The following is a 21462-nucleotide window of genomic DNA, read 5'->3' as shown; positions in this document are numbered from 1 at the left end:
TTATCAATACAAGCAAATAATTTAAATACAGTTCAATTCAGACTCTTAAGTCTACTGGACTTATTTTTCAATTTTTCCCATAACTAGTCAAGGGTTGGCAGGAATACCAGCACTGCAATATACATTTCAACTTTCCTCCCTGTATCGTTAACCACCCCAACCTTCCTCCTATAAAAGCACTGTATGTAGAGTCTCCTACAACAGACAGCTCCCCACAATTACTCAGGCACCAATATTCCCTTCTAGCTGACCTCTCCCTTTTGTCAGGCTCAACAACCCCCGTCCCCCATACACTTCTCCCTTCTCTTATCCCAGAAGCTTCAAGTCAGTCAGACTCAGGGGAGTAGAGGGGATGGAGAGAATTCTTGGAAGGATCCTGGTCATTATCCTATCTGAACAGACTCTGGGAAGTGTTTCTGCTTGCAGAGATGCAGCATGGCTGATGTTCAGCATGTGTGACTGAGTTGGGTATCTAGTTTGAGGTTTCTTCCATTCATATTCACAATGCTCATGGGATGTTATTAGTGCTCTCAAGAAGGGGGGAGAAAAAGACAACTTGGCAATTACTTATTTATTTCAAACCCCAGCCTGACTGCTGAACTTTATAAACTGGAAGAAATAATGAGAAAGCTCCAGTAAAGACAGGGAGAAGTGACGTAACAATTTTTGAATATTGCCCAGGTCCTAACACTCTGCTGGGCACCATAATTCCCACAGCAGGCTTGAGTGGTAGAGTTACTACTAGGAGATCACAGATTCAGTAGTCATTAACGTTCTCAAGATCACTCAACTAGTAACTGGAAGATGTGGGGTCTACACTCCAGTATGGTGCCATTTTGAAGTCTTTTTTACTACACTATCATGTTTTTCTAGGCTTCTAACTTCAAAAGCTGTCATAACACGTCATACCTTTGCTCTTCTCATTATTACTTTTTGTTCCCTGGATTCAGTGTCTAAGTTAAGCTTTTCCATGATCCAGTCTGAAGTTTATCCTCAAGAACAATTACTTGTGCAGTAAATGAAGGAATTAATAAGTGAATGAACAGTTATCTCCCTTGACTTCATCCATCTAGCTTCATTCCATTTACATGTCCTCGTTCATTTACTTGTCCTTTGTTAGTGGCTGAATATAGGGAGAGTGCTGATAAGAATGTATGGGGCACACACTTGTGCTTTCAAAACAGGCTATTAGGTTTTCTGGAGGTTCACAAAGAACAGTACAAGCAAAATCAATGACTGGGCTAAGATTAAGAAAATGAACACACAGAAAGTATTTTAAAAAATATCTGACTACCTTTAGTCTGGAACCAATAGGACAATTTTGTTTCTCCCCTACATCCTAAAATGTTAATTGGAAACAGTTGGGTTAATAATCAGATGGTACAAATTCCAAGACTCAGATGAACCATCATTTACTCCATCATCCTTCTCCAGGAGGCCGCAACCTGGCCACTTGCACCCCCTCGAGGTTCCCCAGTGCACTGTTTTATGTCTAGTTCTCTCAGTGGAAAGTAAACACCTCAAGGAGAGAAGCCACGTCTCATTTATTTTTATATCTTTAAAAATTCGTAGAGTGTTGGACACATAGTAGGAATACAATAAATATTTATCAGGAAGGGAACACTAAGCTTAGTGTTTCCACAGAACTGCTCTCAATCTCTAATTTATGTAATACCTACCACCTCACTATCCTATCCCTTTGTTCTTCTTTACATTAAATCTCCCAGATTTACTGTTTACTAATTCATGATTTCTAGTTCCTTGCTTCCAACTCTCTTGCATTCATTCCAGTTAAACTTTTGCTTATACCTCTTTTCCATATTGGTTTTCATCAAAATAACCAATGACCTCCAAATTGCTAAACCCAGTGGTTAATTATTAGTCCTCACCTTCCAGTAGAATTTGCAATGGGCTAACACTCTCTCCTCCTTGACATACCATCTTTACTTTGCTTGCAGAATGCTACACCCTTGGTTCACTTCTTCACCGACAATTTCCTCTGCTGTGTCCTGCTCTTTTGTCCAGATCCTAAAGATGGACTGCCCCAGGCCTCAGTCCTTTAGTCTCAGTTAGATACTCTCCTCCAATCTATCTACAATTATGCCCTTTGTGAGCTTAACCATATATCCCAAATCCCAAATTTGTATCTCTAGCTGAGACTTCTCTAACTCTGCTCCTGAACATCCAGATGCCTATTCGACACACCTTGATCTTTTACCTCAAAACCACCCCGTCTTGATCTGAGTTGATATAGACTCCATCTTTCCAACTGCTTTGGCAAAAAATTTTCCTTTTCTTGTACTCATAAGGAAATCCTATTGGCTCTATATTCTCAATATCCCCAGATTCCTAACACTTCTCATAATTTCCTTCACTACCACTTTGTCCAAGTCCCCACAACAAGATCTCCTCTTGTTCCAACCAAGCCTATTCTCAACTCAACAGCTAAAGTGATCCTTTGACAAAGTCAAGTCAGATCTACCTACTATAATACCTTCTATAATACTGATACCTCAAGAGAAACACTCCTAAACTTTCTGGAAGTTTTCTATATCCTTTGTCTAGTGCCTGAGAAGTCTAGCTAGACACTAGGTTCTGTCCATGGAGTGGCTCTGAGAGAAATGCTGTCATTATTAATGAATCCTGGTTCTGAGCTAGCCTGAGGGAGCCTATTATATGCACAGCACTGTGGTTCAGGGTACAGGTGCTAAGGAAAGACTTCATGGATCTGAATCCCTTTTCACCATGTTTGTGTTTCATTTTCTTTATCTATAAAACCAGAACAAAAGGACTGTTGAGGATTAAATGACTTGATATGTGAGGTACTTAGAATAGTGCCTGCCACAGTGAATGCTCCATAAACATTCACTATTATTAAAAGGATTAAAATGGGCAACCAAACAACACATTACTTTCAATTTTAGACAATTTACTTGACTCTCATTTTTCGTGTCAAGAATGTTAGGATAATTTTGTCCTCTGAAAGTAACCTGAAAAGTATCCTACTATATATTATGTGTTGGTAAAATGTTATAATAAATAGACCTTTCAATTTAGACAGCTCACAATCTTAATTGTTACAGTATTTTGGTACCTCTTACATGTGGGGCAAGAGTCTTTGATATGAGAAAGGTCAAAGTTCTGATTTTTGAAGGAAAGAGCAGATGGTTTTGATGTCCTGAGGTAACATTACAGTAAGATTTCTGAGATAAATATCATGCCTTAATGCCACTTAGCTTTATAGTTCTGTGCTGCAAAGATGATAATCATGAAGGCACAGTTAAGCATACGAGGTGTGATGCAGTGGGTTTGCAGCAAGGAACAACTGGTAACATAGCAGTCTTTATGTTTGTCACAAATCAAGCATGTTGCACAATGATCATCCTCATAATTGAACCACCTATTCTTTCACCCTCTCCTATTCATACAAGTCTGTGTGTTCCTGTGTGTCTCCACCCCTTTCCTATATTTCTCTGTGGTAGTCCATCTCCAAAATGGCACCCAATGAGCCCTATGTCCTGGTATTTCTGTCTTCGTGTAGTGATTTCCCACAATGAATAGAACTAAACTTGTGTATCAACAGGGTACTGCAGAAGTGTTGGTGTGTGACTTCTAGGCTAGGTCATGAAGAATGTGACAGTTGCCCCCTTGCTTGCTTGCTTTTATAGATCACTTGCTCTGAGGGAAGTCATGAGGACATTTATACAGCCCTATAGAAGTCCATATGGAGAGGGATGAAGCTGTACCCCTCCCCAGTCAGCCAGCACCAACTTGCCAGGTACATGAATGAGTTGCCTTGGAATCATATGACTGATGCCCAAGGCAACTGAACTTCATGAGACCTCAAGCTTAAAGTACCCAGAAGAGCCCAAATTCCAGACCTGCAAAGAAACTCTGACATAAAATAAATGCTTAGCTGTTTTCAGCCACCAAGGTCTGTAGCAATTTGTTTCACAGCAATGGATGGCTAATGCACTCCTGATCTCTTGCTGTCCGTTTCTGGGTGCCTGTGTCTGCACTGCTTTATCTTTAGATCCCCACTGTTTTTCCCCTTCTCATTTTCTGTGCCCTCTCTACTTCTTTTAAGGTCCATACAACAGAATAGGCAAATATATATAAATCTGCATATTTATGCATATATTTGCTTTTGTTCAGAAGAGTGTGTGAAAAAAAAAGTGGAAGTATGGTAAGTTGTTTCTAAAGGAAAACAACTAGCTTTTCTTTGCCTCCCTCTCTGTGCAAATATTGGGACTGATTCTCCCTCATCTTTATTCTTTCTTAAGCTACCATCTTGGGGAAGGGGAAAGATGAAGTTAGAGGCACAGAAGGTTCCCCAACAATCATGAAATTTCTTCTCACTGAAATTAAGATAACACATTCATTAAAACAGAACGTATATGCTTAACAACATTACATACACTTAAACTCCCTGTAGCATACGTGATCAATTTAAAAGACCACATCAGGGGATCCCTAGGTGGCTCAGAGGTTTAGCGCCTGCCTTTGGCCCAGGGCCTGATCCTGGAGTCCCAGGATCGAGTTCCACATCAGCCTCCTTGCATGGAGCCTGCTTCTCACTCTACCTGTGCCTCCGGCTCTCTCTCTCTCTCTCTTTCTCTCTCTCTCTCTATCATGAATAAATAAATAAAATCTTCATAAACAAACAAATAAATAAATAAATAAAACCACATCAGAGCAAAAATGAGCCATATTTCATAATGAATTTGGCATAAGGAAAAAAAGCATTAACATAATGTATATTAACTATCTAACTATCAAAGATGAAATGTGACCAAAGTAGTTATTTTAAATTTGATTGGGTACTATAAAGTTTCCAAAATTGGGTCCTCTAATGCAAGACGTACTTCAGGAGCACACACAAGAGGCTGCTTCCTGTATTTCCTACCTTTACATTTTCCCCTCTTCTAATTTTTTTTTTTTATACAATAAAAAAATTTGTTTTAGTCTGCTGGTACCAATTTATGGTATCCTGGAAACTCCACAATGATGGAAAAGAACAGGTACTCACAACAAAGCAGAATTACCAACATATTTATGGCCTTATCATTTGACAGGGAAGGTCAAAGCTTCTCTGAGTTTATTCATAACCCTGCACCAGCTTTCAATTCTTCGAAAATTGCTCCTTGATACCCAGCTTCCATGAAATCACAGAGAGTGGCAGCCACTCTCTTAAGGCATAAATCAGATTCTAAATAACTGATAGCACTTTTTTTCCTCTAGACCTGGACAAGAAAAGCACTGCATTTTCATTGTTGAGTGCTGGCACCTAGAAAAACCAGCACAAAACGGATGTTTTCAGGGTTTAATTTCTGAAGTCATTGGTAAGAAAACAGTCTTTGGGATTATAAAAAATAAAAGTCCTGCTCTTAAATGCCACTGCTATCTTAATATCCTCTTTTCTTTCATTCTCTAAATCCAAGTTAAACACTGCTGCAGACTTAGTGACTATTTATTATGATTGATGCTCTTGTGACTTTGTTGTTCCAAACTCAAAATGTGCAAGCTGTGTGGGATTTGGGCATAGTATAATACAAGCCAAGGACACAATGACAAGTAAAAAAGTTATGTGTATATGCAACTAACTACTTAGAATAAACAAGTAAGATTAAAAGATATTTTTAAAGTCCGAACAAAATATTAATTTTTTTCTTTATTGATGTCAGTTATTCTTTATTGCAGGGAACATGAAGAAATAGTTCATGGGAAGCCTTTATTCTAATAATCAGTAACATTAGTTTTTAATATTTGGCATGTAACATCTCAGCCACAGTAGCTGGGCATTTTCTCTGAGATATACTGATACATCTCCCAAATGGCTGAAAATGATCCCATGTGAAAAATAGTTGATAGCTCAGGATCTTTAATCTGCAAGCATGATTTTCTTTTAATGAGTTATTTTTACTGATCTATGAAAATAATCAAATGAGTTTTTTTCATTTAGTTGTTTATCCTAATAAAAATTAATATAGTTCTATGAATGGCCATCCAGATGACTGTTTTATGAGTGCACTGGCATTCAATGTCAGTCACTGTGTGTTAGCTCATATTTATCGTTATGTCGGCAACAACAGGGCCAAGAGAAGCAGATACACCACGGTGTGAATTGGCACAGACTCAGGTCTGTGGATCAGATGCTGTCCCGCCACTTATTGGCTGTGTGACTTTGGACAACAAAATTCATCTCTTTATATCTCAATTCTCTCATCTGCTAAATTGAGAGACAATCTAATATCACAAGTTGTTGCAGCAGTTAAATCAAGAGCACACATGAAGTACTTAACTCAGAACCCTTTTCAATAAATCTCAGCTACTTCCTGGTCATTATTTTGTCATGGCAAACAACAACAAAAATGGATGAGGTAAGGTTTAATGTGTCAACGTTGTGCTTGTATCAGGACAGGGGCTCTGTTATTCACCCTTAATTATTATTTAATTTTGTTAAATAATCCAACAGAGAAAACAAGAGACAGGAAACACGTTAGAATTTCCATGTGGTGCTTTTATAAGAAACACATGAATATAATTTCACCTCTGTCTACACCATGCCTTTCCAGCCTCAGCCTCCATTCTAAGGCCAGTCTACACAGCCACGTGACATCACTTTCTCGGTAAGTCAAGGCTGCTGTGAAAACACAGACCAAGTAAGTGGACATAGAGGCTATTACATGAAAGGAAAACTAATATGACCAAATCTTCGTCTTAAAAATGAGCCAATTTCACTGCTTTATTTTACATCCTAGCACCTCCATGAATTCCACAATTCACAGTGCTGCTTGGTTTGGACATAGTATTAAGTAATGGTCAAAATTTGAAGCCTCATTTTCTGGATCTAACAGCTGGCATGAGAAGCTATTGGGAAAATGTAATTTTTTTTTTTTTGAAAATGTAATTTTGTGGGAATTTTAAATCCTTAATGAAAGTTCGAGTATATTACTTAAAAAATTAACTGTTTGGGCAGCCTGGGTGGCTCAGCGGTTTAGCGCTGCCTTCAGCCTGGGGCCTGATCCTGGAAACCCGGGATCGAGTCCCACATCAGGCTCCCTGCATGGCCTGCCCTCTCTCTCTCTCATTAATAAACAAAATCTTTAAAAAAAAAATGAACTGTTCAATATTTAGGAACACTGGTCACTGAAGTAACAGGAGCCAGGCTGCCATGTGTATACAGTAGAAATAAATTAGGACTCATGGTATAGATACTGTCTTAACCAAACTTCTCTCTTTTCCTTAAAAGAGAACTTAATATTAGATACCATAAAAAGAGAGTTTTTAAAACAAGGCATTTTTTTTCTCCATTAAATTTGTTTCTATTTATGTTCCTCTTCTGAAAGCCAAAGGTTGATGCCTTAGTAGCTTTGAGTGTTAATAAACAACCTCATTCTATTCTTTAAATAACTTAGGAAAAAATGCATTCTAGAAGGAAAGAAAGATACCACTTCCTCAAATGAGGAAAGTTAGTATCTAAATGTTAACATAAATAACATACTTCTGTAAGTGAAAGACTGATATATATGATACATATGCTTTTAAGGCCAAGTAGCCCATTTTAACCTGCCACTTCTCAGATACTAATGAATAAATAATATTTCCAGTCCTTTCTCTCTCAGCCCAAACTTATACACTAAAATAGAATCAATTAAAAAAAAAATCAGAGTAATTCTGCTATATGAGAAGCCAGCATGATGTGGCAGAGAGAGTGCGCTGGGCTGTGCATAAAGAGCACAAAATTAAGGTCAATATAATGTTTTATGGACTCAGAGAAATCAGATTCTCTAGGCCCATCTGAATATAATAAAATATTCTTCACTTGCCCATTGTGATTAAGTGTGTTAATGCAAGTGCAACATGCCCAATCTATTCTTCTGGTATTTCTTGCCAAATGGGACACTTCTAGATTAATCTGGTTTTATATTTTTTTTATTTTTTTTATTTTTTTTAATCTGGTTTTAAAATAAGGGATGATGTGGAAACTAATAACGTTATAAAGTGAGGAGTGTTGGGGAAATAGTGTGCAAGAACCAGGACAGAACAGAACAGAAAACTCCTGTACGTGGGGGCGCTCAGAGCTCTAGTGGTGCCTGGAGGAGCTGCTAGAAGATGTGTCAAGATTTACCATTTCAGACCTTAAGTCTAGGTTATGACAAGTCTTCTAAGCACTTAAAACTTAAATGAATATGGAGTGGATAATGAGATTTTTTTTTTCTCTCTAAAATGTAAGTCTGATGAATGATGCCTGAAAAGTACCACCAGTCATTTTTATGAGTGCTCAGCTCAGCAATATAAGGCTTTTTTTTTTTTTTTTTTTTTGTACCTAAAAGAAAGATTTTCTTTGTTTTGGCTTCTCAAGGATGGTCACACATCCCTTGTTGAAAGAAACATCATCTCTATAAATTTAAATAGCTAAGGTAATACAATAAACTTAAATAGCTAAGATATACAGTAGAAATCTACCTAAATAATAAAAAGTAAACTGTGAATGTATTTTAAGGTATAAAACCATGCATTTATGTTAATAACTGTTTATCCTAATTAGATTCTTCATATTATTTGCAAAAACCAAAAGGATTAGTTTTTCTTAAAATACATATATATCTGATAATGAATTGGTTATGGTTTATAAAAAGATAAATGACAGATGGTTATACAATTGTATATAACAGAAATAGCTCTTTTATTTGATGAAAATAAACAAATCTTGTAAAAAATTATAGTCTGGAGGAATTTAGAATTAATAACCATTGTGAGTGACCCTTCAAGAGAAAAGAAAAGGTACATTAGCATTATTGTTTGACTCAAATATTTTTTTTGTTGTTTGCAGGCTCAGAAGTTGCCAAAGATAAACTTCTGACAAGAACTGTAAAGTGCCTTGTTTCTATTCAAAAAAGCATTTAATGATTAAGGTTCTGCCTTTAAAAATAATAATCCTGAGGTAAAAACTATTTCCATGTTTAAAAAGATGCACATTTGCATACCCACGGGCATGTTTTTTCTCATGGAAGATAGTCCTGAAACTATAATATTCAATCCTTGATAACTAAATCCCATGAACACATTATAGATTTGCTTCAAAACTATTTTCATATTCAATTTAAAGATGAGAGTCACCTTGAGTTATTTTTTATAATTTCAGTGTGAAATGGAGGAAAAATCATTTATACAGTGAATAGGAAATGTTCTAAGAAATACATCCAGAGAGCCCTTGAAACCAGCCAGGAGAGTTAGGGTGGCAGAAGTTAGGGTGAGTACGGTTAAAATTGTATCACAATGCTACACAGATTAAGATTTTAGGATTAGAAAAAAAAAATGAAATTATGGTCAAAATTACATCTGTAAGCAAAAAACTACTACTGTGATACAAATGAAGGTATCTTCAAATCCAATTTCTTAAATGAAAATTTTCTTCAAAACTTTAAAGACAGCTCCAAGTTTTAAAAAGTAAAAATAAGAAAATCTTCAAAGAATAATGAAAACAATATAAACAACATAAAATATTAAGACTAACAAAACCTCATTTTCACTCCAGACTCAGCAACTGCCTACTCAAGACTATTTGAAGGCTCAGTGGGTATCTTTGACTTAACACAGTCAAATCAGTCTTGGGTCTTACCCACAGTCTGCCTCTCCCCATTTTTAGCATGTCAGTAAATGGTACCACCTTCCAAGCCCAAGACTAAATTGACTATTCTGTTCAACAAAGGGTAGGTACCATAAACAAAGCTAATAGACAGATGATGTAATAAGAAGAGACACCGTGTTATGTTCAAAACTGACAGAAGATCCATCTTTAAAATATACAAGAAACACGGCAATAAAAAGCTGACAGTATCCCCAACAGAAAAAAATGAGTTAACATTAACAAGCGGGATTAAGGAGTATGCTTGTCGTGATGGGCACTGGGTGATGAATCACTATACTGTACACCTGAAACTAATACCGTACTGTATGCTAATGATACTGGAGTTAGAAGAAAAACAAAACCCCCCCAAAACAAAATAAAAATATACAAACACTTCTAACATAAAAAAGGCACTAACAAGCTATATGAAGAGATATTCAGACTCATTAGTCATTATGAAATACAAAGGAACACAGCAAGATATCACTTGATTCCTATATACTTTATATCCAGAAATCTGGATAATATGAAGTGTTCGTGAAGATACGGTGATAATTTTTAAAACACAAGAAAAATAAACTCTCACACACTGCTGGCTTGGTAAATGCATTCTAGGGGTAATCTCAAACTTAAATAGAGTAAACCTATGTCCTATGATCTAACTACAATTCCTGTTTTAACTACATATGTGTCAAAGAAAAGCTCACATGGGTTCATAAAGGCATATATGTAAGACAGCTCATTGCAATATTATTTGTGGTAGTGAAGCAGGGTGGGGTTGGGGGATACAAGGTTTGGATGCAATTTAGTGTCCCAGATTCAGAGCAGCTGGGCAAATAAACTAGATGCCCAACATATAGTGCAATGAAAAACTTAAAAAGAATAGATGTATATATGGCAACACAGAAAGATTTTAAAAAGATGCCGAGTAAAAAGGCAATCAGAAAAGACATGGAGGAAATGCAACTGCTAAGCAAAACAAGCTGGTCTGAAAAACAACACATTGTATGGTTCCAATTATATGACACTTGGGAAAAGGCACAACTATAGCAACAGTAAACAATGAGTGCACTGTTCCCAAGGGTGTGAGGGAAAGGTAGGGGTCAGTGAAAAGAGGAAGCCCAGGGGACTGTTAGGATGGTGATCTTGTGATGCATGATACTCTAATGGCAGATACAGGACAGTATAGGTTTGTGAAAACCTACAGAACTCTACCAAGAACACAAAGAATGAACTTTACTGCATGTAATTTTAAAGAACCATTTAGGAGGTTCAGGGGGTCTTGGGGGGAAAATGCAGACTGTGACGGGGAAACTACTTGCACTACAAATGTTCAACCTCAATGAACAGAGTAGGAATAAAGATGCTGACTTAAGTAGCTTTGGAAATGCATATAAAAGTACAGGCAAAGGAACTATATGTAAGTACTGCCCTCTAGCTGATAAAGTTTCCTACAGAGGTACGAGGTAACAATTCTAATACGGCTCTCTGTGTACACTGAAATCCAATAATTCAGTAAGTGGCAGAGGGTGAGATCCAGGTTTCTCACTGATGGAGTGGAGATTAAAGGCAAGCAAGGCAAATAAACTAGAATGATCCCTGTAGTAATGGATTCCAGTTGGAACTATCAGTAAAAACTCACACTTAATATGGATGCATATAGAAATATGTATAAATATAGGTGTATACACAGGTTAGTACACATACCTATATTTCTTTGCTGAGAGCGCCTAAAAAAATGACACCACAGTAGCAATAAGCACACCTACCATCCAGAACTTGGTTTCTAATATCATTCTCTAACAAAAGGAAACAGAACTCTAAGGAGCACTGGATGATTCTAAGACCTGGGCAGGAAATATACAGGATGAGCCCAGAACATCTTAGAGTAGGAAGAAAACCTTACACATATATACATGTATGGGACGGATGGAGAGACAGACACGCGCGCACACACACACACACACACACAATTTATGGGGCTATGTCAAATGGGCATATGACCAAAGTGAAAGAGTTCTCAATGGCCAAAAGTGAAACAATCTGAACAACCAAATAGAGAAAACAGTATTAGAATACAAATCAGAATATAAAATAGGTATGCATGAGTCTAACCTGAGAAAAATAAATTACTAAATACATTTTTAAATGGGAGAAAAAGAGAGAAACCTCCACACAGAAAAATTCCAAATAAATGATGTAACTACAGCAATGGAGTGGCAGTGTAACTCCCCACTCCTTCAGTGTGGGCTGCACATATTGACTTTCTTCTAGAGTACATACAGAAGTGGTGGGGGGCTTGGGGCAACCTTACAGTGGGGAAAGCTGACGCACACTACTTCTAACCAGGGGATCAAGGAACAAAAACAGTGATAAATCATATTGATTGTATGTACCTTTGATATGTGATAAAAATGGTACTTTAACTGTACATCTTCCTCTCTAAAACACATGAACCCAGTCTAATCATGAAAAAAACATGAGACAAATTCTATCAGAGAGCTATCTTAAAATATACATCTGACAGTACACCTCAAAACTGTCAAGGTCAACAAAAACCAGGAAAGTCTGAAAAAAATGTCACCATCAAGAGAAACTTAAGGAGACATGGCATCTAAATGTAACATGGCATCTTTAATGTGATCCTGGAACAGAAAAAGGATATTAAGTTAAAAGGTAAGGAAAGGATCCATGGACTTTAGTTAATTATAATAAATCAATATTAAGAATAACAAATACACCATACAATAAATTAGTAATAACATGGAGAACTATGTGTGGGGGATAAGATGACATATATGGGAACTCTTTGTACAATCTATTCAATCTAATCTGTAAGTCTTAAATTATTCTTAAAAGTAAGCCTATTATTAAAAATATATAATTATATAGAATTACATACAAATTATATACAATTGTATAAAAACACTCAATTATACAAAGGTAATAAGTAAAAAAAAAAACCTCATTTATGTAAAATGCATACATACACACCCAAATAAAATCATAAATAAGAAAAACAGAAGAGTATATATAACTTACATTATAGACAAAGGAGTAATAACACCACTGACATATAAAGAGGTTCTAACAGTAACTGAAGAAAATGAGGCCAACAACTTCATAGAAAAAGATGGACAGTCCAGAGAAAAAGAATGTGAACAGCTCTTAAAAATATAAAAATATGCTCAATCCCATTGATAACAATAGAAATACAAATTAAAATTATTTTGGAGTATTATTCCCTACCTATTAGATAAAGAGGAAATAGGTAGTCTTATCACTGCACTGTCCAACCCTTGGTGGAGCACTTGAAACATGCTTCATTCAGACTTTGTGCCAGTTATTGCAATTCTAGAGATCTATCCAAAAGACACACTGGCAAAAATACAAAAAGACACATGAAAAAAACTATTCATTGCACTGCATCACATCACTGTAGTCTTGGCTTATAGACAAACTAAAACATCAGTGGAGTATATCAGAGAGGTTAGAAACAGATCCACATGAGCACTGATAACTGATTTTTGACAAGCTGCAAAGGTAATTCAGTGGGGGGAAAGAATGGTCTTTATGACAAATGGTGCCAGAACAACTGGATATCAACATGCAAATGAAGGAATGTCAATCCATACCTCACGTGACATACAAAAAGAAAATCAAAATGGATCATAGTTCTAATGTAAGACCTAAACCTATAAAACTTCTAAGAGAAAACATAAAAGGAAACTCTTGTAACCTTAGGCTAGATAAGATTTCCTAGATAAAACACCAAAAGCAAGATCCATAACATAAAGGATGGATAAAGTGGACATCATCAAAATTTTAAAACTCTGCTCATCAAAAGGGTACACCTCCCTACGGTACTGAGTCTGAGAGGGAAGTATAAACTCATGTTAAGTGTAAAAAAAAAAAAAATTCTGGCTTTGTCAAGTGAATCTACTTAGTAGCTACAAGCATTCCCTTTAATGCCCTGATTATGGTCTCTAACTATTATTTCTAATTAAGGGGGCCCTTTGGAGAAATTCCAAAACTCAGCTGGGGAATGTACAAGAGGAGCCAGGAACATACTGTAGAAATAGAAAGGAAGAAACTTATCAAAGACTAGTGGGTTTGTGTCAAAAGGATTCATTTGGGAGCCAAATTGAATATGCTCCCCCTGGCCAAATATGGGACACTTTGAATAGCAATAAGGATAATTACCTAGAATGGACTGATTGTACGTATCAAATAGGCTTAACATGAGCTCAAAGAGAAATAACCAATTGGTGTTGAAGAACGTTATGGAATCAGCGGAGTGTAGTGACTGTTGGAGATGCTGGACAATCTGTTCTGAGGTGTGGCCAGCAGCACATGGGAGTGGCCCAGCAACCACTTATACCTGAGACAGACCACTGAACAGCACACATGGCAGGTGATGCTCAAGTCAAATTTAGAAGGACAAACTCAACTCATTGAGCCACCGAGAGTGTCAGCTGTACCCAAGGCAATGTCAGCAGCAGCAAGTACCTGCAGTGAGTTTCCAGCCAGAACTGAGACAGGCATTCTTAGCAGAGACAACAGGTGGTAAAGCAGGACTGGAACATCCAAGTAGCCGATTTCCAAGTGAAAAATTGAGGCCCATTTACTGTTAGAAGCTTCTGTCTCAAGCCTGCATTATTTGTAGGAGAACCTGCATCAAATCTTTGTCTGCAGCCTTCCCTCAGGTTTTAAGGATCTTAAAATCTTACTGGGGACACTGGATTTGATGGAACAGCAACCATGAGTGTGGGAAAGAGCAGCAAGCTGCTGAGCACACTGACCACAGAATGAGATGTATCCTGCAAGATGGCCATATTTTCATTGGCACCCTTAACAAGAATATGAACTATCCTTGTGGACTGTGACAAATTCAGGAAGACCAAGCCAAAGATTGTGAAGCAGCCAGAGTGTGAGGAAATGTGGCTTTGGGGTCTGGTGCTGCTACCTGGGGAAAACATGGTTTCCATGACTGTGAAAGGGCCATCCTCTAAGGATGCTGGCACTGCTCAGGTACCACTTGCTGGAGCTGCAGGAGGCCTTGGGGTTGGCAAGACAGGTGGCAGAGAAGTGCCAGCTGGTGTTCCAATTCCCCAGGCTCCTACTGTATTAGCAGACCCCGTCCAAGGGGTTGGGGGGCATCTCAATAAAAAATGAATGACTGCAGGAAGAGGTACTACAGCAGGTGCTCTAACTGCTGCTCCTGCCAGCAGTGCTGGACTCCCACCTCAATATCCACCAGGTTAGGGGATCCCACCCACTCCTGTGGGCTGAGCAACACCACCTCCAGGCTCCCCCATATGCATGACATTAGAACCCTATGAGCCCACCAGCCAGCCTTTCCATGCTCCAGGGACACCAATAGAGGCATGCCCCCTCTAAGAATGAGACCCCCTTTACCAGGAATTAGAGGTCCACTTCCCCCAGGAATGCATCCACCAAGACCGTAGGATACTGTTGATCCTTCCTAAGTCCCTCTTTCCTCTGCAATGTCTCTTGTCAAACTGTGCAGAATGTTTGTGAGCTTTGGCTCCCTCTTTGCTGCAATGCATAAAGCAACTTAAAAAAAAAGGAATATTAGAGGATCAATTCATTATATTGAAAAATGGTCAATAAAAGGAAAAAGAATTAAGTGTATAGCCTGCCTTCCTTTACAGACTATTCCACAGGATAACCCAGGAGCTGGCTGAGGGAAGCTTCTCTTTAGAGCAGCATTTCAGGCAATCAGTGAAGTAACAGTGGCAGAAGTTTAGTAGTGTTAAGCAACTGCTCATGAGGTCATAGGGGTGCACGATGATTACCAATGGCTATGACATCACAATAAAGAGCAAACAAATGTTGTGATGTAGTATTACCCATTTCAGAAATACACCCCCTCCCCCGGCCAGTTTTTTTTTTTTTTTTTAATGGTCTGATCACAACTCTAGAATTAGCCAAAAATTACAAAAATTCAAAGGAAAAAAAAGGTATTTAATGACATCGTGCCATGCAATGAGCCTGGACTGAAAATTTCAGAGAACAAATGATAAATTTCTTCAAGGAAAATGTTGAGGAGTGAGGGGAATAAAAAGAGGAAGGAGAAGAAAAAGATAAGTGGAGGCAGAGTCAGGTAAGGGGGCCTACTGTTGAACAACAGAAATATCAAACCACTGCAAAGGACAGGTCTTATTTGGGTCCCTGATCATACAACCAACCATAAAACATCTTAAAATAATGAAAGAAATTTAAACACTTTACTTCATCACATTAAGTAATTATTCTTAACTTCTTCTGGGTGTAAAAATGGTACTGTAATTATGGTTTTTAGGAGTCCTTTCTTTTAGAGATAGATACAAAAATATTCTTTTATGGTGGTGATAAAAACAATATACAATTTGCAAGGGCACACAAACAAAAAGATAACTTATAATATATTAGGATGGTTTCTTATGTGACAGAAAGGGAATCCTAGAGGGGAATGGGATTTGAATCAACAAATCCCAATCAAATAGTGAAATAAAATGACCAATGATGACACTGTGCTTATAATTTTTTATTAATTCAGCCCTTTCCACTCGAAGCCCTAAGGAAAGAAACAAAACAAAACAAAAAAAACAAAAAAACAAAAAAACAAAACAAAACCAAAACAAGCTTTCATGCACATGGCCTTAAACATTTTAGTTTTCATGAAAAGCACATGCATTATCATTCCAGTCGCTCATGGAGAGAAACTGAGAGTCTCCAGAAGCCATGGTCAGTAAACGCCACAGTCAGGACCCAAGCCTTCCACACAGAGCCAGAGCCCTAGATAGCACTACGTGTGCATTGAGTAATTTAAAATTTTCAGACCTAACAAAGCATAGGATAATAGATATCACATTGCTTCTTCATATATTTGCTCATTAAATATCTATTCTATAATTAACTATGATATACAATCTCCTTCCAGTTCCCTTTGTAATGATTCTGAATGTTTCCCTTCTTTGAGTATAACTCCTCTCCAAAAGAGCCTTGTTGTAATAACCTTCTATTTTAGATATAAATGCAATTTTTCATATAAAAAGCATTGTAGATAAAAGGAAGAGAGGACAAGATTTGTAGCATTAATTTTTTTTAATGTTGCACATCAACATTTTTATGCTAAGTAGTAAGTTAGAATTTGGTTCATAAAATTGTTTTAAATGAAGTGTGTGTTAAAGATAAGATGAATGTAAAGAATTATGCACTATTTGGCTTTAGAAATGAAATTCTTTATGGGAGCCTACTGGATGGTATGCAGTATTAAGTGTGGCTGCTAATAACTGGTAGCCATTATTTAACACTATTTAAAATCATGTTATGAATGCAGCTTCAATGAATTGGTGCTTAAATAGGGCAGGAATCTTTGCATCTATGAGGTAAGTTCAATGAACAGAATGTAAGGTCTGCAGATGGAGTTGTATCTATGGCCTATCTAGGACTCTATCGTGGAAAACAGCCTCAATTTGTTTTTCTCAGGAACAGCATAATGTATCAATTAAGAGTACAGAGCAGTACATGTGCAAGTAGAATGCTGGACATTATCTCATCTCTGCATCTGGCTAGAGGTACGATCTGCCCATGATGTGCTGCTTCGGTAAGCTTCCATGATATTCTCTCTATATTTGTACTACAGAACTTAGTTTATTTTATTGTGAAATCATGATCATGATTAATGATGATACTATTAGTTCTTTGAGAGGAACTTATTCCTCTTTGGTCCAGCAATTTGTAAATATCTGATACAAATAAGTCTTTAATAATATGTTAGTTGAATGAATATATGAAAAAACTTGTCCAAGTTCTTTTATATTTCCTAAGGCTTACTCTGGCTCTGAGAAATATTTTATAATGTGAAATATGCTCAGAAAAAAATATTAAGCTCTATTCATTGCTTTTCAATTACTATTATCAAAATTTCAAAGAGTGCCCAATTCTTAATAGCCTAGCTTCACTCAGGAGAAAATAAATCCTTCTCCACTGTCCCCTGAGCAGCATTTTTGTACATTAACCTTCCCTGATAAAATAAGACCAATGTTCCATAGTCTGTGCCTTTTACCTTGAGGGCTTCTGGTTAGGAGTGAAATTGGCTTCCTATCATCAGACAATTGGAAAGGCCAACGTGTACGTAATTAATCAATTTTGAGGCTCCTCTATCAACATGACTTTTTCCAAAAAGAAAGACTCTGATTCATTATCATTACTACTTTGGCTATAATAGCATATTCTTTTTCTTTGATAAGAAAACTGATTGTGTCCATTCATTTCTATTTAAAAACATATACACTCTACAAAGGGCGGCAGGGAAGCCTAATTCTCTGTTAAAAAGAATTATGTTTAATGAGTTTATCCTTTTTTTTTTTTTTTGGAAGAGAGAGAGAGCGCATATGGTTGAGAGAATGTTGCGAAGGAGAGAGAGAATTTCAAGCAGGCTTCACACCCAGCATGGAGTCCAACACAGAGCTCAATCTCACAAACCTGAGATCATGACCTGAGCCAAAATCAAGAGCTGGATACTTAACCAACTGAGCCACCCAGGTACCCCAATGAGTTTATCTTTTTAAATTGTTTCTTCTACACTGAATGACATCATACCAAGTACAGGATTCATATAATTCGAAACAGAATCATGGAGTGGAGAAAGCTAAAGGGTCAGTCTAACTTGGATTTGGAATGTGGTTTTACTGTTAAGGAGTGGAATAACCCCTGGAAGTCAATTTATCTTTTTCAGACCCTGTTTGCTCATCTTTAAAATTTGGTCATATTGTCTCTACCTCATAAGGTGTTTTGAGAGCAAAACAGGTCTCAAATTGGAAAGTGCATGGAATCACCTGAGGATTGTTCTCAAAATATACACAACCACAACTCAAAAAACTACCTAGTCTGAATTTCCAATATGTTCTTTCAAAAAGCTGCATATGGATAAATGATGGTATATAGGTAGGTCCACACAAAAGTGTACTAAGCAGTCATAATAAAGGAATGAGGATGGTCTCTATGCTGAATTGCTTCCAAAATATGTGAAAAAAAGGAGATAGAGACAGATATATATATAGAAAGTTAAACTTCACATAAAAAGGGGGTAATAAAAAGATGTGTACATATTTATTTTGGTTTTGCTTTTGCTTTTATTTTTTGCAAGAATCTGGAATATTCTGAAGGAGGGTGGTGGTGGTGAGGGAGATAGGAATAAAAGCAAGACCTCTCCTCACGGTATCTTTTATCAAGCTTTGCCTTTGGGCTATGTAACTATTGTAAAATATTTTAAATAATTAAAAAATGAAGTCTTATAACTTCAAATCAACTGCAACAAATGAGCCTAATAATATATTAAATAGGCAGCATAACCCTAGAAAGAACGAATTTTAATATTTAAAGAGCAATTTTAGATACAGTACTCTGGCTGGAATATAATATAAAGACTGACCTACAAAGAAATCTTAAATTTCACTCAGTAGGTTTACTATTAGTAGTAATGTAGGAATTATAAATCCGAACTAGCTACTGTATATTACAGTATAATACAAGTATAACATTTCAATCTAAGATTTTACAGGGGGGAGGGTGGGTTAAAGAAATAAAAATATAAAAGTTTAAAAACTATATATTAAAACTCAATTAAAGATATCAATGTGAACCCATGATTTATACACACACACACACACTTTTTTTTTTATTATTTCTTAGTTCTAGAAAAAGTCTAATAGCAAGAACTTAGTTCTAGCAAAAGTTTAAAAATCTCAGTTCTCTGAAAAAGTCTAAAAGCAATGCCACCACAGTAGCAATAAGCACATCTATTACACCTGGATCTTTGTTTCTAAATACCATCCCCCACATTGAAGTATTTAGGATAATGTGATGTGATATCTACAATTTACTTTCAAATGGTTACCAAAAGAAAAAAAAAAGTCTATATACATAGATAGAGCACATATGATATTTAAAAAATTACAAATAGTTAGTTGGAATGTTTCATCATACCAGTCTTTCGAATTCTCTGTAAATATGGCTCTTTCCATAATAAAAAAAAAAATTGACTAAGGATAAAAATAAAGCTATGATTTCAGTGCATACTCCTGAGTGAGCCACTCTCTGTGCATAAATAATGCTTGCTGCTGATTACTTTTCCTTCATTCTTTTGGAACCCTCTCTATGGATCCACTGATATTCAGAAAGTAAGCATGGATTCTAACAGAAGGCTATAAAGCAAATGGCAGAAAAGTAGGATTCGGAAAATTCCTAGACTATCCATGGGTGTACCGTACTCTTGCTACTCAGAGTTTCCTCATCCGAGAAATAGAAACAATGAGTGCTCTGCTTAAAAGGACTGCTGGAGAGTCAAGTGAGGTGATGATGACAGGATTTCATACATGTGAAAGCTGCATATCTCTACAAATATTATTAAAATATAATCTTATAACCTTTCAGGTATAGAGGCTATTTTATAACTTATACATGGCTCAAGATATTTCAAAAGGATATTAACAGTCAGTATGTTTTCAACATTGAGACTTATCTACTTGATATCATATAAGTAGTATCTCAGTCTGCTTCAGAAGACAGTATGGGACTGGCACATCTTTAATCTTATTTTCTGTCAAAGTAAGTTTAATCCTCTCAGTCTGTAGCTCATCCTATGTTATACTCTGCTTTGCTAACTTGGTTCTTAACTGATGCATTTTTATAAATTTCACTGTTAAACTATTCCATATGCATCTAAGTCAAATATCATTCTGATCATGACAAAGTTATGGATTAAGTGGACCTTTTAAAAAACAGCTACGGAGGATAGTGGTTTTCAAAAAAAAAAAAAAAAAAAAGAGAGAGAGAGAGAAGAAAGAAAAGAAAAAGAAATCTCCCCAGTTGAGCAGAGAGCCAGAACACTGACTTGCCTTCCTCTCAGTTAAGACTGGCTTAGAAGTACTGAGATGCTTTGTGTGTGTATACGCATGCACATGTATGTTATGTGAAGTGTGTATAAGAGGGCAAGGCATCTTACAGTGTTCCTTGGAAAAGCTTCATAATATCCAGGATGAATGGAGCAGTTTAAAAAAGTACCCTCAAATCTGAGCCCTTCTAGCTGAACTTTATTTAGATATGTTTTCCACTTTTTCTCCACTTTCAGTTTTGATCATTTTAGGAACAAACAAGATCATAATGCTCACGAATTCAGGGGAAAAAAAATCTTAATTGGATAAGAAGTAATACCACCCAGCTGGAGCCCTATGAAGCCCTTTATACAGAAATTTTCACTTGTGCCAATCTTCTTTCCAGAGGCTCATTTCATTTCCCTGCTGGTAACACTCAGATCACTTCACAGTTCATTGATACCGCATTGGCAACCTTTTGTTTTCAATCAAAGGGAGATGCTGAAGTAACGCTCAATTGAACTAAGTCTACATGACACAGTGTGCTTGTGTCCTTGCCACAGAGGACTATGGAAGGGGAGCTAAAGGAAACTCTGACACCTAGCATTCAATATTCCATTACATTATCTACAATTGGATTATGATGAATTACGATGACAGAGCTCACACAAACGCTGATGCTGTCTTTTTCATTGTTTCACCCACGCCCAGCACACTTATGGATTGCATCCAGTCTCCAAAATGGATTCTCTGTCACTCATGGGTTGAAAATGAAAGGCCAATGTTCAAATAAGTTTTTAAACAGTTTCCATAGAGATTGAATTTAATATTGCCTCCCTTGTTCCTTTGGAATCACTGAGGGATCACCATAGGCTTTTGCTGATGGGGCATCTTTCTATAAATCTTCCTGACTGAAAGACTCATAAGGTTAAAGAACTTGTACAC

General features: G+C 36.8%; 1 protein-coding gene and 1 pseudogene across 5 annotated transcripts in view; one reads left to right on the top strand and one right to left on the bottom strand.

The window, feature by feature from the left end:
- TPK1 (thiamin pyrophosphokinase 1) overlaps nucleotides 1-21462 on the bottom strand; it is a 332218-nt gene that overhangs the window by 106548 nt on the left and 204208 nt on the right. The window lies entirely within an intron of this gene.
- LOC112651065 (small nuclear ribonucleoprotein-associated protein N-like) lies at nucleotides 13812-15197 on the top strand (annotated as a pseudogene).

Source organism: Canis lupus, chromosome 16, assembly GCF_003254725.2.
Source record: "Canis lupus dingo isolate Sandy chromosome 16, ASM325472v2, whole genome shotgun sequence".
NCBI lineage: Eukaryota > Metazoa > Chordata > Mammalia > Carnivora > Canidae > Canis > Canis lupus.
This window is presented reverse-complemented; position numbering and strand designations above follow the sequence as displayed.